The sequence below is a fragment of the Macaca mulatta genome, chromosome 8 (assembly GCF_049350105.2).
Source record: "Macaca mulatta isolate MMU2019108-1 chromosome 8, T2T-MMU8v2.0, whole genome shotgun sequence".
NCBI lineage: Eukaryota > Metazoa > Chordata > Mammalia > Primates > Cercopithecidae > Macaca > Macaca mulatta.
In genome coordinates this window covers 40,511,042-40,529,966 of record NC_133413.1, presented here as the reverse complement: position 1 = coordinate 40,529,966, position 18,925 = coordinate 40,511,042, and the positions used below count along the sequence as shown (strand labels likewise).

Sequence of the window (18,925 nt, the reverse complement as noted above, 5' to 3'; positions counted from 1 at the left end):
AAGGGAGGAAAATTGCCTCATTAAAAAACATTTTCAATAAAAAATTTTCATCAGAAACATTCACAAGGGGGTTTTGGTCAAATGATGCAATAATTTTAAGGCAATAATAACCATGCTTTTGAAAGTCGGTGCTGATTACCAGGTGTATTGAAAATGGCCTTGGGGAAATCTCTGTGCAAATATTTCCTTTTTAGTTTAATTTCAAAGACTACTTAAAAGGAAAAAGGGAGGATGTCTGCAGTAATAAAGGAGCAATCATTTGCACCTGGACAGGACTATGTTTCATCCCAGAATCTAGAGCATTTTGTGTACAGATGGGAGAGCCCGGGTGTGCGGCGGAGGTTGCGGGGCAGGGAAGGGACATGGCAAAAAAACAAGGTACCTCTACCAAGGTCACACGGAAACACAGGTGGACTCGATAGCACAGCTCCCACCTGAATACAATCACACAGCCTCCCTGCTCTGAAGAAAGCATGGATCACGTGATGGGAGGTCCTTCCTAGCTTCAAAATCAAAGCCTCTGCAGCTGCCACAAAGCTAATAAGGCCATGGACAAGTTTACTGAGCATCTGCTACATGCACAGCCCGTTAGGCACCACAGGGGAGAATGAAGAGGGATAGACCCTAATCCTGCCAGCAAGTGCAAGACGAGCTCAGGAGGCAAGACTGGCTTGTGCGTGTGTGCAGAGTGACTTAGTACTACCCTCTTTATGAGAGATGGAATCTGTCAGCGAGGGTGTGAGGGGGTATACAGACCTTCCTCAGGCCTCCAAGTGTAGGAGAGACTTAGATAGAAACGTGGGACATTTCATAATGTTTCATAATGTCTTATATTCTACCCCTCTCTACTAGAAAACTGGAGAACCCCTGCCTTTCCCCCAAGAAATGCAAAATAGACTTCAGGCTGGTCCCAGGCTGTTTGCAGAAAACCAGACATTGGAGGTCTCTTCCAAGAAGTTCAAAAGGGGTTCTGGTTAGTGTATCCCTTCTCTATTTGTGTTTTGCTGGTTTCTTGCCCCACCCAATCCTTTATTCGCTCCCTCTTTTCTTCTTTTCCTTCCCACAAAAGAAAAACTCATAATGAGACCACAAGACAAGGACAGCAGAGAAGCTCCTGGATTCTCACCCATTTTGCTGAACTCTTGGGGGAGCAATGGTTCCTGTTAGGGCTGAGCCATGGTCTGAGCTGGGAGGAGGGTCACAATGACCAGGACAGGACCGCTGGTGTCCACGGTCCCCCCATCCACTACATGCTTACAGAATAAAGGATTCGACAGGTCAGCAGACGGCCACTATCAGAGGGACCCGCTGTCATCCACTACCCCAGGGCTGGTCACCGAGCAGCCTGGATGTTCTGGAATAGTTTCCATTTCAAATGATATATTGACCCCATAAATCATCCAAATGGCCTGGAAATTATAACATTTCAGCATCCAAGCTACAATTTCAAAAATGGCCCCTCACATTTGGAATCGGTACAAATATCTTCCACCAGCCCAGATCTCCTGGCTGGGTTTCAGAAACTAGGATCACTGCTAGAGGCTGGTGGGAAAGTATGAAATTTGACCTTCATGATCCCCACACACCCTTTCAGCCACCTGTTCCCACCTACTGCCCAGCTGACTCCACCCTCCCTCTGCCGCTTTTTGGTGAAAACCTGCCCCAATTAGCATCCGGCAAGCATACACCAGCAAAAAGACTGAGGAGGATGTTAGGATATTTGCATCCTCACAAGAGACAGCGTCTTGAGACAAAGGGATGAAATCCTAATAAGGAATTAAGGGGTTTAAGCAAAGTGTAAGAGAATATAGAGAAGGCTGGGCTTGGTGGTTCATGACTGTAATCCCAGCACTTTGGGATGCCAAATTGGAAGGACCGCTTAAGCCCAGGAGTTCAAGACCAGCCTGGGCAACATAGCAAGACCCTGTCTCTACAAAAACAAAAAACAAAAAAGAACAGATTAAAAAATTTAGTCGGGTGTGGTGGCACGCACCTGTAATCCCAGCTACTTGGGAGGCTGAGGTGGGAGGATCACATGAGCCCAGGAGTTGGAGATTTCTGATTCCTCGCCTTTTGCTGTGATACTTCCGATTGTCTCCATCTTTGGCAAACCCTGGGACACACCTTCCCTAAGTAGAATCCCCACAGGGAGATGTGTGGAATGAGCCAAGAGAGAAACCACGCTTGAAAAATCTCTTTTCTTTGTTCTTCTGGCCACCTGCGGAAGATGGGTAAGCTTCGCCCTTTTCCAATCCTCTAATCAAAGAGGATGCGTGAAAGTCTTTGAAGAAAGTCTCTGCAGAAGGCTGATTCACCCTCAATTTTTTCCTCCGCCTTCTCCTCCTATGGCCTGTAATTTCCACAATTAGAAATTAATTCCTTTGAATTTTTTCTGCTAAAATACATATAAGCCTGGGAAAGGAAACAGCAGTTTTATTCCAAAGCGAATGTACTTATTCTGAAAGAGTATTTTGATAAGGGGAGAAAGAATTTAAGAGTTCCTGGGAATGAGGGAATTGGGAACGGTTAAAAGGAGACTCAAAGAAAGGAGAAACAACTTTGGAATGGAAAGATTCCATCGGGAGGGGGCCAAGCCAAATTTTTCCTCTCTCAGAGCTTTGCACAAGCCAAGCAGGTCAGAACCAGGTCTCCAATCAGCAAAAGGAGGTAAAAGGTTGGGGAATATTGGAGCAAGTTCAGGCATTGGATACAAAGGCTTCCTTTCGTCTAGGCATTGTGCAAGCCCCAAGGGTGCAGTGAAAGATAAGACCCAGCTCCTGCCCTGAATGTAGAGTTCACAACATAGTTGGGAGAATCAGTACTCATCATTTGGGTTGAGGGCCTTGGATGTTCTGGCCACACACAGAGGAGGGGCACGGTCAGCAGGCACCTGATGCAGCCTGGAGAAAGGGGAGGATGGGACACATAGACTGGCTATAAAGAAAAAGACAAGTTAGAAGTAGCCTAACCAGTGACCAGGCACAGCACTTACACCTGCAATTCCAGCATTTTGGGAGGCCAAGGCAGGAGGATCACTTGAAGCCAGAAGTTCAAAACCAGTGTGGGCAACATGGTGAAACTCTGTCTCTACAAAAACTAACAAAAAACAGCCTGGTATGGTGGCACACACCTGTGGTCCCAGCTACTTGGGAGGCTGAGGTGGGAGGATTACCTGCACTGGGAAGGTCAAGGCTGCAGTGAGCCCTGATTGTGCCACTGCACTTCACCCTAGGTGACAGACAGAGACCCTGTCTTAAAAAAAAAAAAAATCAGCTGAGCATGGTGGTATGCAGTTGGAATCCCAGCTACTCAGGGGCTAAGGCAGAAGGATCACTTGAGCCCAGGAGTTTGAAGCTGCAGTGAGACGTGATCACACCACTACATTCCAGCCTGGGTGACAGAGCAAGACCCTGGCTCTAAAAATAAATAAATAAAACTTTTTTTAAAAAAGAAGTAGCCCACCAGGAAAAGGAAAGGCATACCCAGTGGAGGAGAGCACATAAGCAAAAGCTTGAAGGAAAGCACCTTCTATGTGGTTGGAATGTAGGTCCTTAACGGGACGTGAAGGGAGATGAGGCTGCAAAGGTGTTTGGCCATCAGAGCACTGGAGGTCATGTCAAGAAGTTTCAACTCCTGGCTGGGCACAGCGGCTCACGCCTGTAATCCCAGCACTTTGGGAGGCCGAGGCGGGTGGATCACCTGAGACCAGGAGTTCGGGACCAACCTGGCCAACATGGTGAAACCCCATCTCTACTAAAAATACAAAAAGTAGCTGGGCATGGTAGCGGGCGCCTATAATCCCAGCTATTTGGGAGCCTGAGGCAGGAGAATCTCTTGAACCCGAGAGGCAGAGGTTGTAGGGAACGGAGATCGCGTCATTGCACTCCAGCCTGGACAACAAGAACGAAACTCCGTCTCAAAAAAAAAGAAGTTTCAACTTCCTTGGGAAAGCAATCACAAACTTCTGAAGAATTGTAAGCAGAGGACTACATGGCAATTTGTATCTGCCTTGTTCACCAGAAGGCAGGCAGATGATGGAATGGAGGGGAAAGAGGCTGGGGACAGGGGCGTCAGTTAGGAGGTTATGATAATAGATTCGAGATGAAGGACTCACCTGAAGCACGTGCAGAGAATATAGAGGAAGATTGGGAAGATCTGAGGACCAAGGTAGGAGCTGAGGGAATGTAGGAGGGTGACAATTGCCTGGATTGCCAGCAGAGCCACTGGGGAATGGCTAACTGTCCACTGAAAAAAGGAAGGCAGGGTTGTCATGCAGGGCTTAGGCTTGAAAGTTTGGATGAAAGCAAAATTTCATATGGCCAACATTGCACTTGAAAATCCCTTAAATTATCCATAATGTACAGTAGAGATCATCACAGGTTTGGTTGAATCAGATGAAGTTCCAAGGGCTTGTTATATGTGAAATGCAGACTTTTTTTTTTTTTTTAAGTCAGGGTCTTGCTCTGTCACCCAGGATGGAATACAGTGGCATAATCTCACTGCAGCCTTGAATTCCTGAGCTCAAGCAATCCTCCTGCCTCAGCCTCCTAAGCAGCTGGGGTTATAGGTGCATGCCACTGCTCTCAGCTGAAATACAGATCTTAAACCCCAAAAATCACTCAGCATGGAGAGATGCTCATTACAGGAAAAACACAAGGAACTCCACAGAGATAGAAGAATCAGGTCTTCCACTCCTTCACCCCAGGGTTTTCAGCCATAGGTAGAATGACTAGCGGGAACTCCAAGCAAGTTTGAGTCTATGATTCTCAACCTTGGCTGCACATAGGAATCACCTGGGGAACTTTGAAAAATACAGATGCCTGGGTTCCACCCCCAGAGATTCTGATTCCATCCTTCTAGAGAACAGCCTAGGTATCTGAATTCTAAGGTGCAGACAAGGTTGAGAACCACTGGTTTAAGTTGTTCTCTCCTCACCCTTGCCTCATTTGAATTTCTATGAGTTAAAGGGCAAAGGGTGAATTCAGTTTTGGACTTATGGTGACTTTCGGACGTTCAAGCAAAGACATCCTCTACCCTCCACTAATGATCCCTCTGGGTCTTATAAATGTTTATCCAGGCAGCCCTGGGTTCAGTAACAGTTCCTGATTGAGGGGTACAGTTGCTGGGATGGGGAAGATGCTCTTCCAGACAGTAGTTCCAGACAGCTTGACTCTGAAACACAAACAAACAGAAAATAGTCACTCTGCCTCCCAACCTGTTCAGCACTGGGGAGGTGGCAGGGTGGGGATCAGGGGAAGATTTCAAAACAAGGGCAACATTTACTAGGCTTTTCCAACCACACTAGAATAGTTATTACAGCAAATAGCCGATTTGACTGCTATGAGTCTATAATTTCAACCTCTGAAGTAACATGTTCTCAGAGCTTCTGGTATCTCAGTTTGTTGATGCAATGAGGAAAATCCAAGGATAGTACTTCAGGTACGTCCCCATGCCCCAGGTGGTAGTGCCCTAGTGAGAACCAGGCTCTGCAAAATCAGGCTCCAAGACCGTCACAAGGAGCCTCCTTCAGAGTCTAGGTTAGGGCTGAGTTCTTATTTTTCTTCCCATACTTGTAATCTGCATGCCCTCTCCTTAAAATGGTCAGTGTGTTACAGGAACGCGGTCCTGATCCAGACCCCAAGAGAGGGTTATTGGATCTCGCACAAGAAAGAATTCAGGGCAAATCCATAGAGTAAAGTGAAAGCAGATGTATTAAGAAAGTAAAAGAATAGGGCCAGGTGCGGTGGCTCATGCCTGTAATCCCAGCACTTTGGGAGGCCGAGACGGGCGGATCACCAGAGGTCGGGGGTTTGAGACCAGCCTGACCAATATGGAGAAACCCCATCTCTACTCAAAATACAAAAACTTAGCCAGGCGTGGTGACATATGCCCATAATCCCAGCTACTCCGGAGGCTGAGGCAGGAGAATCATTTGAACCCAGGAGGCAGAGGTTGCAGTGAGCCGAGATCGCGCCATTGCACTCCAGCCTGGGAAACAAGAGCAAAACCCCGTCTCAAAATAAAAAAATAAAAGCAGAAGAATAAAAGAATGCCTACTCCATAGATAGAGTAGCCCTGAGGGCTGCCAGTTGCCCATTTTTATGGTTATTTCTTGATGATATGCTAAATAAGGGGTGGATTATTCATGCCTCCCCTTTTTAGACCATATAGGGTAAATTGATATTGCCATGGCATCTGTAAACTGTCATGGCACTGGTGGGAGGGAGTGTAGCAGTGAGGATGACCAGAGGTCACACTCGTCGCCATCTTGGTTTTGGTGGGTTTTGGCTGGCTTCCTTACTGCAATCTGTTTTATCAGCAAGGTCTTTATGACCTGTATCTTGTGCTGATCTTCTATCTCATCCTGTGACTTAGAATGCCTTAACCGTCTGGGAATCCAGCCCAGTAGGTCTCAGCCTCATTTTACCCAGCTCCTATTCAAGATGGAGTTGCTCTGGTTTGCACGCCTCTGACAACTGTTTCTCCAGGCATCTTCCCTGGGGCATCTTTAAAACTCTAACTCCAGAAAATCCTGACCACCCCTCTCCCCAAGAGGCAATGAAGACCGAGTCAGTCTATCCTCGATCCACAGGATGACCTACTAGCTAGCAACCAGAACAGAAGTGCCACACCAGTCCAGAGTGAAGGCCTTCAAACACAGCTGAGGGCTACCGCCAGTCACTCTGCTTTGATTTGCTGGACACTGATAGGGCCTCCCCATGAGGTCCCTGAGGGAAAAAGAGCCAGTCCCAGACTTTTGGAAATTCAAATCTAGTCAGTGTTCTTTTTTTTTTTTTTGAAACCTAGTCTTGCTCTGTCACCCAGGCTGGAGTGTAGTGGCGCAATCTCAGCTCACTGCAAGCTCCGCCTCCTGGGTTCACGCCATTCTCCTGCCTCAGCCTCCTGAGTAGCTGGGACTACAGGCACCCGCCGCCGTGCCCAGCTAATTTTTTGTATTTTTAGTAGAGACGGGGTTTCACCGTGGTCTCGATCTCCTGACCTCGTGATCCGCCCACCTCGGCCTCCCAAAGTGCTGGGGTTACAGGCGTGAGCCACCACGCCTGCACAAATCCAGTCAGTGTTCATCAAGCCCATGATGGAGGAGGCGCAGCAGGTTAGACCATCACTTGAATCCTAATGGGAGATCCCGGGTTGACCCTGATTTCCTGGAGCTGGTGCTTTAACCCTTCAAGAAGGCAGCTCTTCTGTGGAAGCCCCAGCCCAGCCAGCCCACAGCAGCCAATCAAGGGCAGGCACTTCTGTCAAGGGCAAGTCCAGCAGCCAATCCAGGGCAGACACTTCCGTCCAGGGCAGGTCCAATGGTCAATCCAAGACAGGCACTTCCGTGGAGGGCAGGTCAGGCCCAGCGCTCAGCTGACACATGTTGTTTGGGTTACCCCCACCTAGGGGCCAAGGGAAACCCTTGGCCTTCTGAAGGTTCTCTGAAAAATCAACTCACAAAAGGGAGATCAATTGGAAAAAAGACATGTAAATTTATTTAACGTGTATACACGGGAGCCTTCAGAATGAAGACCCAAAGATACAGGGGATATTGTCCACTTTTATGCTTAAGTTCAACGAAGTATGGACAGCCATATAGAAATAGGATTGGACAAAAAGTCCATCCTGATGGACTGACTGGGGACACCCAGCAAAGCCTATCTGTCTAGAATCTTCTTGGCCTCTCCGAGCAGCATTTCCTTCTGGGTGTGGGGCAGGACCCTCTCTGGAAAGGAGATCTTCTGCCCTGCTGTCAAACAAGCTCGATCAGATAATTTTTCATGGTGAGTTTTTACACAGAAAAGCAGAGGGGACATTAAAGTAACATTTTTAGGTTTTATGGCTGGCTTTGGGGAAAATGGGTTCCGGTTTCTATGATCTGCCATGGAAAAGAGGGATTCTAGTTTCTCTGGCCAGCCTCAGGGGAGAATGAGAGGCAGAGCCAGGGGGACAGGAGAGGGCCAGAGGAAAAGTTTTGCTTCTGAGGCCTTCATTTTGGGGGGGTATTGTTTTCTGAGCCCAAACACCCACCTTGGGTTACCCCAATCCTGCTAACCACACAGAAGTCTGGGACAATCATCTCCTAACCTAAGGGTAAGGGAGAGATTCCCATTCTTGTCTTTGGGATTCCTCAGATCTCCAGTGGCTTCAGTGGGTGGCTGTGAAATTCTTGAAACAAAAGCAGTTCAAATTCATTTTCACTTAAAAAGAAATTAATGCAAAATCGTAGAGCACTTTCTGGGGGCTGAGAGAAAGGAAAAGATGTCACAAAATTGACAAATTTATGTAATGTATTCATTCATCAACACCCACCATCTGCCAAGTACTGTTCAATGTCCTGGCACTACACACACGAATGAGGCACAGCCCCTGGCCCCAGCAAGGTCTCAGTTTGGTTTAAGAAGTAGATGATTGGCCTGGCACGGTGGCTCACCCCTGTCATCTCAGCACTTTGGAAGACTGAGACTGGTAGATCACGAGGTCAAGAGATCGAGACCATCCTGGCTAACATGGTGAAACCTCGTCTCTACTAAAAATAGAAAAAAATTAGCCGGGCATGGTGACAGGCGCCTGTAGTCCCAGCTACTCGGGAGGCTGAGGCAAGAGAATGGTGTGAACCCGGGAGACAGAGCTTGCAGTGAGCCAAGATCCCACAACTGCACTCCAGACTGGGCGACAGAGTGAGACTCCCACCTCAAAAAAAAAAAAAAAGCAAATGATTGCAGTAGTCTGTGTTAACAACTGTGACAGAGGTGACATGGCAGCCCACATGAGGTGTTGAATTCTGCCTGAAGGTATCAGGAAAAGGTTTGAGAAGATTGGTAGGAAATCACCAATCAGGATGTAAGAACAAGCAGTGTAGGGGGAGACGGAACGTGTGAAGCCACAGAGCCATGTGAGAAGGTGGCACCTTCAGAAACCAACTTCCAAAGTCTGGGACCTCAACCTCTGTGTCCAGCTAAGGCTTTGTCTGGCCCAGGAAGTGGGCTTTCCTGACATCATCCTACTGAAGTTTCTTCTTCACTGCACCCTGAATCCATGCACATATGTCTGATAAGCACGGGTCCAGGTATGTGGCCTTGGGAGTCACATACGTCATCCTCTGCAGGTTGCTAAAAATAACTTGGCCATCTGCTGCCTGCCATCACACCTGCCCAGAAAGAAGTCAACCAGGTAGGCCTTGCCAGAAAGCAGGAGTCGGCAGGGGAGGACGCTGGCAATGTTGCAATTTGACTAACTATTCATTGGTTTTCAAGCATTTCAGGAGGCAAGATTTTTGCCACACAGATACCCTGGCCTTGGAGAATCCTCTAAAGGGGAGGAAAGCCAGCATTTTTTTTTTTTTTTTTTTTTTTTTTGAGGCAGGGTCTCACTCTGTCACTCAATCTAGAGTCTAGTGACACAATCATGACTCACTGCAGCCTCCACCACCCAGGCTTAAGTGATCTTCTCACCCCAGCCTCCCAAGTAACTGGGACTATAGTCACATGCCACCACACTTGACTACTTTAAAAAAAACAATTGTTTTGTAGAGAAAGGGTCTCACTATAATGCCCAGGCTGGTCTCGAACTCCAGGGCTTGAGCGATCATCCTACCTTGGCCTCCCAAAGTGCTGCCATTACAATTGTGAGTCACAGCGCCCAGCCTGTTCTTGTGGAGTAGCTGGTCTCCACCCAACCATGGGTCAGTTGCTTTGTATAAGTTACTATGATCTCTACTTAAAGAGGAAATTGAGGCTCTCACACCAGCACACAGTGAGAAGGGGTGAAGTCAAACACTACCCTAAGCCTCTATAAATCCCATAGCCATGCCTGCCTTCCCAGCAAAACCCTCCTCCAGTCAAGCCAACAGCTCCGAGATGCACCCTTTTACCTCCATCCCCTGCCTACTGATTTTCGAGAGGCCTCTCTCCTGCACCATGATCCTCCCCTTCGGCACGACTCCTTCATCTGGGAACTGTCCTCAACCACACATGCAGGCCAGTTTAAGAGCAGGTGCTTTTAAACTTTCTGAACAATCTTTATTTTAAAAAATAATGGCTATATATGTATGAATCCCTGGACAGGAAGCCAATTTGTATATTCCTTTCCTAGAGAGGTCCTCGCTTGCCTGACATCAGAGAAAATGAATACATGACAGAAGAAACAGAAGAAAATGGAAGAATCAAGCTCCAAAATAAAATCCTGACAAGTCTGAGATGTAAAAATAATCCATTCATAACACCTTATTCTCCATGCAGATATCCCTGTGTGACCCTAGAATTTAGGATCTTCCAATGCTGGGGATGTGATGTCACTAGACTCCAGCCTTGTGCCCTTTCTGTCAGTGCCTCTACCTGTCCTTGGTCTGCTGAGCACTCCCCTTCTCAGGGCACACCTTACCTGCATGGTGCTCCAGGACACCTGGTTTTCCTTGTCCACTTCACACCTACCCGTTCTCTCCCAAGCCGAGGTAATGGGAGGCTCCTCAGAATCCAGTCCTCCAGGCTCCCATTCCATTCAGAAAACACGGCCTTTTCCCCCCCATTTCTCCTGAATCTTCAGTGCCACACATGCTATTGTTCCTCTGTTTTTTAGAAGTCACCGCTCTCAAGCCATCATTTTATTCTCACTCTCCTTTTTGGACTCCCCCCAACACTTCTCTCTAGTCTCCTAATTATGCTCTGTTCAAGGGCACCAGAGTTCAAGCTTGTCTTTTACACACAATGTAAAAGCAGGTTGAATAAGATGGTATAGTCGTATAGACTACAGCCTTGTACAGTCATGCACGGAGTGTAGAGGGGTGGGACAGGAGACACGTTCAGGGGTCTAGATAGGAGAAGGCGTGGGTGTCAGAATGAAGTTGGGATAGAGGTTGAAGTAGAAGTACAGAAGTAGAAGCAAGAGCTTGAGCTTTGGAGTTAGATATCACCTTTTTCATAAGCTTCAGTTTCCCTTTTTGTAAAATAGGCACAATGATGCTGGCATGAAAAAGTTATTAAACAGACTAAATTTGATGCAAAGTGCTTCACTTATATGACCTCATGCTGTGGTTATTCCTTTTTTTTCTTTCAACAAGTGAAGAAATTAGAGCTTAATGCTTATGTCACTTGCCCAAAACCACACAGTTCGTAAACAGCAGAGCCAGGAATCAAACCCCAGCTGGTCAGTCTCCATCACCCCTGCTTTTAGTCACCATGCGGCCTCAAACGACCTCAGACATTCCAATTCCCAGTGGGACCACATCCTTGCCTCAGAAATCACAGCTCTGGTGCCTCCACCAAGGAGTGAGATAGCCACACAGCTATTCAAAGTTGAGCCAGCATGGGAAACCATGTCATCCCAACTTAATCATCTCTAGGATAGGTATCATCCTCACCAGTGCTGCCCCCACCTCACCACTCTTGAATCAGTAATGGACAGGTTGGCCAGCAGCCTGCTATGTGAACTGCAGCTCTAACATTGCCAGCTCTGCCCACACCCTAGAAGTGGGTAGTTACAGGCTCTTTGAGGCCAACCATGCTTCTTTCCCTTCAGATCTATGTCCTCAGCTCAGCGGGGCATGTACTAAGTGTCCAATTAAATACCTGCTTGTTGAGGTATGGGGCGAAGGTGTCTGCTGGTGCCAAGACAAGAACCTGGCAAAGGACTGGAGTGGCACATTTCTCAGGAGCCACCAGCCAACTGAGTTCACTGTGGGATCTGCCCTCTTGAAATGTGTCACTGGCAGACAGAGCCAGTGAGCACTGTCTGAGTCCTAGATCCCACTCAGCTCCAACTTCACAGGGGACCCCCCAAGCCTAAAGCAGCCAGAGGGAGCCAGAGGGAGGAGCAACATGAATCATCCTCATAACATTTGTGTGAATATTACACATTTAGCTTTACTCACAAGTTGTAGGTTTGATAGAAGCAATCTTCAAAAATACTGTACAGTGAATATAATTATTTTCTTACGATCCATATTGATTTTAATTATGCCAACCATCCAGACACCTTCTCTTCTCTGGTATCTCTCTTGTCACATTATTTACTCTCAAATCAGCTACTTTTCAAGCCATTTATTAATTTTTTTTCAAGCCTACAAAAAAGATGCAAGGACTTTTTTTCAAATCTGAAATATCAGATCTATTTTAAAATATATTTATTTTAAAATTTATAATATAGAAAGAAATATTGAAGTAAACACCCAATATCTGCTCATAATCCCTTTCCCAAATATCACCACTATAATAGGCTGGTTTATACCCTTCCTGAGTTTTAATGTGTATGTAAATATAAATGTAACATACATGAATTTGGTCATTCAAATATACTGTCCTGAAACACTCGTTATACTTTGACAGTCTTCTCACAGGATAACTGTTGATGGTTATACATGTAGATTTGAGCCATAATTTTTAATAAATGCTTACTTAATATTTTCATTGAATAAAATTTCCTTTTTTTTTTTTTTTTTGAGATGGAGTTTCACTCTTTTTGCCCAGTCTGGAGTGCAATGGCACAATCTTGGCTCACTGCAACCTCCATCTCCCAGGTTCAAGCAATTCTCCTACCTCAGCCTTCCGAGTAGCTGTGATTACAGGCATGCGCCACCACGCCCGACTAATTTTTTTTAGTAGAGATGGGGTTTCTCCATGCTGGCCAGGCTGGTCTCGAACCCCTGACCTCAGGTGATCCACCCACCTTGGCCTCCCAAAGTGCTGGGATTACAGGCGTGAGTCACTGCACCTGGCCCCTTTATTTATTTATTTATTTGTTTGTTTATTTATTTATTTATTTTTGAGGCAGAGTCTTGCTGTGTCACCCAGGCTAGAGTGCAGTGGCGTGATCTTGGCTCACTGCAACCTCTGCCTCCCAGGTTCAAGCTATTCTCCTGCCTCAGCCTCCTGGGTTGCTGGGATTACTGGCACCCCTCCCCACCACACCCAGCTAATTTTTGTATTTTTAGTAGAGACAGGGTTTCACCATGTTGTTCAGGCTGGTCTCAAACTTCTGACCTTGTGATCTGCCCGCCTCGGCCTCCCAAAGTCCTGGGATTACAGGCGTGAGCCGCTGCACCCAGCCCAAAACTTCCATTTTTAAAAATCAATACCATGTAAATGGATATTTAAGCTGTTTTCATGTCTTTGCTATTTTAAACAAGTCAAAAACAGACATTCTTCTTGATTATTTTCTTAAGATAAATTCCCAGAAGTAGAGAGATGCCTGGGCAAAGGAGTTGCATATTTTACATTGTAATGTCTATTTCTGGGCTACCTTCTAGAAAGGAGGCCTGCTGTGAAGGTCCTGCATAAAGAAGTATCTTTCTTGAGTATTACAACTCTAAAGAGCTCGGAGGATGGCAAGGGGCTCTCCCTGACTCCCCAGGCATCCCCCACTGGGAAACAGAAGTGGGAATGGCACGCCTTTTCATGCTTTCTTAACCCTTACTGAAAGCAAAATCCAGGCAAACTCTTGAATCAAGATAATTTTTTTAAATTTCTAGGATCTTTTTTTTTTTTTTTTTGAGACAGTCTTGCTCTGTTGCGCAGGTTGGAGTGCAGTGGCGCAGTCTCAGCTCACTGTGCAAACTCCACCTCCTGGGTTCAAGTGATTCTTCTGCCTCAGTCTCCCAAGTAGCTGGGATTACAGGCAGCGCCACCGCACCAGGCTAATTTTTGTATTTTTAGTAGAGATGGGGGTTTCACCATGTTGGCCAAGCTGGTCTCGAACTCCTGACCTCAGGTGATCCGCCTACCTCAGCCTCCCAAAGTGCTGGGATTGCATGTGTGAGCCACCACACCCAGCCTTTTTTTTTTTTTTTATTTCATTTCTAATAATCCCTTCGCTCATGCGGCCCAAAGATTTCCTGGTTATTTACAAATTTAGATGACATTCATTACATCTGAAAATTTTAAAAATCGGAAGAAAGTGTACAGTGCACACAGAGAGACACTATATATATTCTAATACCAATGCGAGAATGACTTGACAGAACTAGTTACAAGAAAAGGAATAACCCTCCAAGATCTCCAAGAGTGACTTAAGTCTTGTTATCTCCTCTTCCACAAAACCTCATTTTCCAAACCTGGCATTCAAGAGCAGTCTAGCCCCATCATAAAATGTAAAGCCTTCTTTTTCCTAAACTCCTTTTTTCTCTAGTGAAGCAGAAACCATTGTCTTTTACTCAAACCTATTGAGCTTTCCTGCCTTATGTCTTTGTAGTTAGTAATAAAAGATGTCACCCTTTATTGAACATCTACTATATGCCAGGCACCATGCTAAGTGCTTTATGGAGGTGTTGGGACTCAGAAAACAATACCCCAAAACAAAGACCTGAAAAGCAAAAGTTTTTCTCTGATCTTCTCCCGCTCTCCTGTCTCTTACTTAGTCCATTCTACCCCCAAACCTAGCTATAGAAACTAGAGCGGGTCATAGAAACCAGAACCTCTTTTCCCCAAAACCAGCCATAAAACCTAAAAACATTACTCCAACTTTCCCTTCACCTTTGCATGTAAAAACTGGCCATAAAGAAATTATCTGACCTACCTTGTTTGACGGTAGGTCATAAGACCTTCATTTTAGAGAAAGTCCTGCTCCATTCCCAGATGGAAAAGAAGCTGCTCAGAGAGGCCAAGAAGAATCTAGACAGGCTTTGTTGGGTTTTCCCACTCATAATAACTAATCTATCAGCATTAGATCAGCCTATTTTTGTCCATCATGTTTCTGCACCGCTGTCCATACTTCATTGAACCTGAGCATAAAAATGGACAATTAGCCCTGTATCCATGGGTCGTCATTCTGAAAGCTCCCCTGTACACACATAAAATAAATTTGAATGCCTTTTCTCTAGGTAATCTGCCTTTTATGAGTTGGATTTTCAGCAAAACTCTGTTTTCCCTACAGAGGATATTTTAGGTAAGCCTTATAACAATCCTATGAAGTAGGTACTATTCGTCCCCATCTTACATATGGAAAAATGGAGTTTAGAAAGGTTAAGTAACCTACACCCAGCCACACAGCTATTCAAAGGTGAGCCAGCATGGGAAACCATGTCATCCTAACACCAACACGTCAGCGTTCAGTCTCTACCCTGCATTGCCTGACACTCTGCTCTCTCCCGCTCCTCACAATCCAAATCCTCAAGATGCAACTCGAAATCTCTCTCTTTAATAGTGTCCCACTTTCTTCTTTTTTTGTTGTTTGTTTTTTGAGATAAGGTCTCACTCTGTCACCCAGGCTGGGGTGCAGTGGCATGATCTCGGCTCACTGCTCTGACTCCTAGGTTCAAGCAATGCTCATGCCTCAGCCTCCTGAACAGCTGGGATTACAGACACATGCCACCACGCCCAGGTTTTTTGTTTGTTTGTTTGTTTGTTTTTTGTATTTTTTGGTAGAGACAGAGTTTCACCATGTTGGCCAGGATGGTCTTGAACTCCTGACCTCAAGTGATCTGCTCACCTCAGCCTCCCAAAGTGCTAGGATTACAGGTGTGAGCCACCGTGCCTGGCCTTTTTTTTTTTTTTTTTTTTTTTTTTTTTTTTGAAACAAGGTCTCACCCTGTCACGCAGGCTGGAACACGATGGCATAATCTTGGCTCTCAGCTCACTGCAACCTCCACCACTGGGGTTCAAGCAATTCTCTCGTGCCTCAGCCTCCCAAGTAGCTGGGATTATAGGCGCACACCACCATGCCTGGTTTTTTGTTGTTGTTGTTGTTGTTTTTTTTCAGTGTCCTACCTTCAACCAAAGAGAGCTAAAGAGACTCTTCAAAAAGAGAACTGAATGCTCTTTTGTCATTCTGAATCTTATTGTCTGAACTCTGAAGAGGTCATCGTTTCTACTCCTTGCCACCACTGTTTCAGTTTAATTCATTCAGTTGATCAGTTTTTCTTCAGTCTCATCCATGGACCAGGCCCTGCCAGGTGAACAGTCCGCACCCCCAATCCTCAAGGAGGTGAGGTCAGGTCGGTCGGGTCTCCCGACTAGATGGTGAGCTCATTGGAGGCAGGGACCAGATGGGTGCCTCTCTGCATTCTCTGCAACACTGGGAGCCCAGGAGACCTGCAACAAATATTTCTATATTGATTGGTACCTTGGATGGTTGACAACTGTGCAGAGGGAGGGCTGCTTTTCTCCCCGCAAATCTTCGCCTGCCCCTATGACCGGCCTGGTCTATGGATTCACCGCTTCCTGTTCCAGGCATTTCTCTTCCCACCAGGAGGCTGCTCGGGCCAGGTCATTTATCTCTCAGTCCTGTCTTCTTGGGAGAAGGACTGCTCAGCAGGTGCCTGATAACAAGCCCATTAAACCTCTTTCTCTGCTCTCAGCATGAGCGCTCCTGCACTCTGCAGTGTTTATCTTCCCTTCCAAGCAGCTGGGAGGATGAGCAGAGTCCACCGTGGAGAGGGGAAAGCAGGAAAGAGACTGTACCTGGAGCTGCAGGTCACCGGAACAACAAGAACTGCACACAACACCCCCCGAAGGAATAGCAGTGGGGCAGAGGTTAATAGAAAACCGAACTCCATCCCATCCTTCCTCCTCCACCTGCTCCTCTCTCTCTCTCACACACATACATACACACACACACACACACACACACACACACACACACCCTCCTTCCTTGCACCCCTGACATGAAATACAGGAGTAATACCCACAGCGGAATACAGGAAAGAGGAAAAGCAAAGGAAGCTACCTTTTATGATGGGAACTGGTATAGGTGGTCCCTAGTCTCCAGGGTGCAATTTGAGAGTATCAGGTGGGCCTAACTCCTCTGCCCCCTGTCACCAGGGCCTGAAAATTCCCATTTAGAGTTGTTCCCGTGATGTTTCCAAAGTCCCCCTTTGAGAAGTAAATATTGCGCAGCCAGAGCTGGCTCTGTGGCACTCGGAAGCGCCCCACACTTGGTTTAATGCTCTGCTGTTGCTATCTTGAGATCCTTAATTTTTTAAGGAGGAATCTTACGTATTCATTTTGTACTGGGCTTAGCAAATTATGTAGCCAGTCCTGTGGGCCACAGAGAGGAAGGGTCTTCAGGGGCAGGATGAGGACAGAGCAGGATCTCCTTGTGGGACTGTGTGCAGGGGCTGGTGAGTGCTGGCAGAGCTGTCCTGGGATTGAGGTTTCACTTCACGGGCTGTATTCAGGCCCACAGAGCACAGGAGGCCACAGCCTGCAGCTGCTCAGGGAACCTGCCCGGGGCCAGGCCAGACTTTCTGTTTTTTACCCCTCACCAGCCTTTTCCAAGTCACCAAAACCAGGGTAGCACAGAGCTGAGAGCTTCTGGGTCTCACTGTGTCTTAGGGAGGACATCAGAGGTCCCCCGTCCCCAGCTCTGAGCGTGCACAGGAGCCTCACCACACTTACACCAGGCCCTGGACTCAGCCTCCAGTCACAAATCCTTCCACAGTCACCAGAGCCCTGACAAAGCTGACTCTAAGGAAACTGGGACTGGGAACCCCCAGTTCACCAGGGTTGAACCGACTCCAGAAGGAGCTCATCAGAGAGACCACAAGAGAGCAGAGAATTCACTCCCAGCGCCACCTCCAGCAGGAGCCCTGCTGCCTCTCTGGGAAAAGCAGCACTTTCTGCAGGGTTGGCAGAAGCAAGGCCTTCCTTCAGGCCAGGACTCAGTTCCTTTGCATCCCAGTGTCAAGCCCAGGGCCTAGCCCAGGGAAACCCCTGGAAGAGAAATGGGGAAGGAGGAGAGAGGGATGATCTAGGCATGTCTATTCAGAATGGAGCCTAGGAGGCCCTCCTGTCTTCTAGTCCCCTCCAAAACAGCCTCTCAGATTCCACCAATATGATTTCATTACCTTTGCCTTTGGGGCTTGAGAAGCACTCATAAAATTCAAATGTCCCTGGAAATAGTCATTCTATGAGCTTTCTTCCATGGAGATGAAGGGTAGGTGCTTAGAGATGGTGAAGGCAGGAAGGAGGCAGGGAGGAGGGAGACAAGGAGGGAGGAGGAGGAAGGGCAGGGATGACACACAGCTGCTGCCCCCGTGGGCCCTTGGCAGGAGCACAGCAGCCGCTGGAGTGGGGAGAGGCCCTGGGCGGTCACTGAGGCCACATCTGTGGCTGCCGGGCAGACGGAGGCTGCTCCACAAGGCTCCTGATCTGCTGCTTGTTGACTTCTGTTTCTCCCAGGCTCCTTCCTGCCCTTGCTGTCCTGGGCCGATGCCTCGTTGCTTCCCTGGCGACCAGAAAGCAAGGCCTCCCCTGCACAGTGGGTGGGAGCACAGGAAAGGGTGGTACTACTGCAGAGTGTCAGAGCTCTGCCTCCTGCCTCCCCTCCCCCAGGCCCTCTGAGCATGCTGCCTCTGAGCATGCTGCCGCTGAGGCTGAAGCCGCACTGAGAAGTCTCCTGCCACGTCCGACTGCAGGAGTGGGAGGAGGAGCTGGAGGTGGGGGCTCTCAGACACTCATTCAAAATCCCGCCCTCCCCACAGAACGCAACCTCATTAAGACGGCCTGCTGGAGAGAGGATTAGGCATCACGGTGAGTCCTCATCATGTGGTTGTTATTATCAGTAGTTTCCATCATCATTCAGAACTCATAATTCAAAACTGGTGCCCTCTTGCCAGCCGCGGCTGCCCTTGGATCAGCTGATCAGAGCCAGGCTCCCCCACACCTACATTCCCGCTTTGAACCCATAAGCATGTGGAAGCCTCAAGCACGCAGGCCTCCAGACCTGCCTAAAAGAGAAAGGGAGTGGCCCACTCCCCCAAACCAAAGGGAGTGACAGTGGCCAGGGGGAGGGGCAGCTGGTGGTCAGGGAAGGCCTCATGAGGGAGGCAGCACCAGGCCCTTGAATAGGGGAGGGGCAGAGAGGACAAACAGAGCTTCTCTCCTCCTAAAGCACCTGTCTCTACTCTCCTTCCTCGCACCCCTAATAGCCTAGAAGTTTCCCTGTATCCCCAGCAAAAAGCGTTTTCTGGGGAATTCTAGGGATCAAAGTGGTC

General features: G+C 47.5%; 2 long non-coding RNA genes across 2 annotated transcripts; both read right to left on the bottom strand.

Annotated features, from left to right (window-relative positions):
- Positions 1-7,473: 7,473 nt before the first annotated feature.
- Positions 7,474-12,053, bottom strand: LOC144330774 (uncharacterized). Its single transcript, XR_013397252.1, has 2 exons — positions 8,089-12,053; positions 7,474-7,747 (listed from the first exon to the last, which is right to left on the bottom strand). It is a non-coding gene; the product is annotated as an uncharacterized LOC144330774 (long non-coding RNA).
- Positions 12,054-14,507: 2,454 nt separating this feature from the next.
- Positions 14,508-18,147, bottom strand: LOC144330773 (uncharacterized). Its single transcript, XR_013397251.1, has 2 exons — positions 15,519-18,147; positions 14,508-14,713 (listed from the first exon to the last, which is right to left on the bottom strand). It is a non-coding gene; the product is annotated as an uncharacterized LOC144330773 (long non-coding RNA).
- Positions 18,148-18,925: the final 778 nt, after the last annotated feature.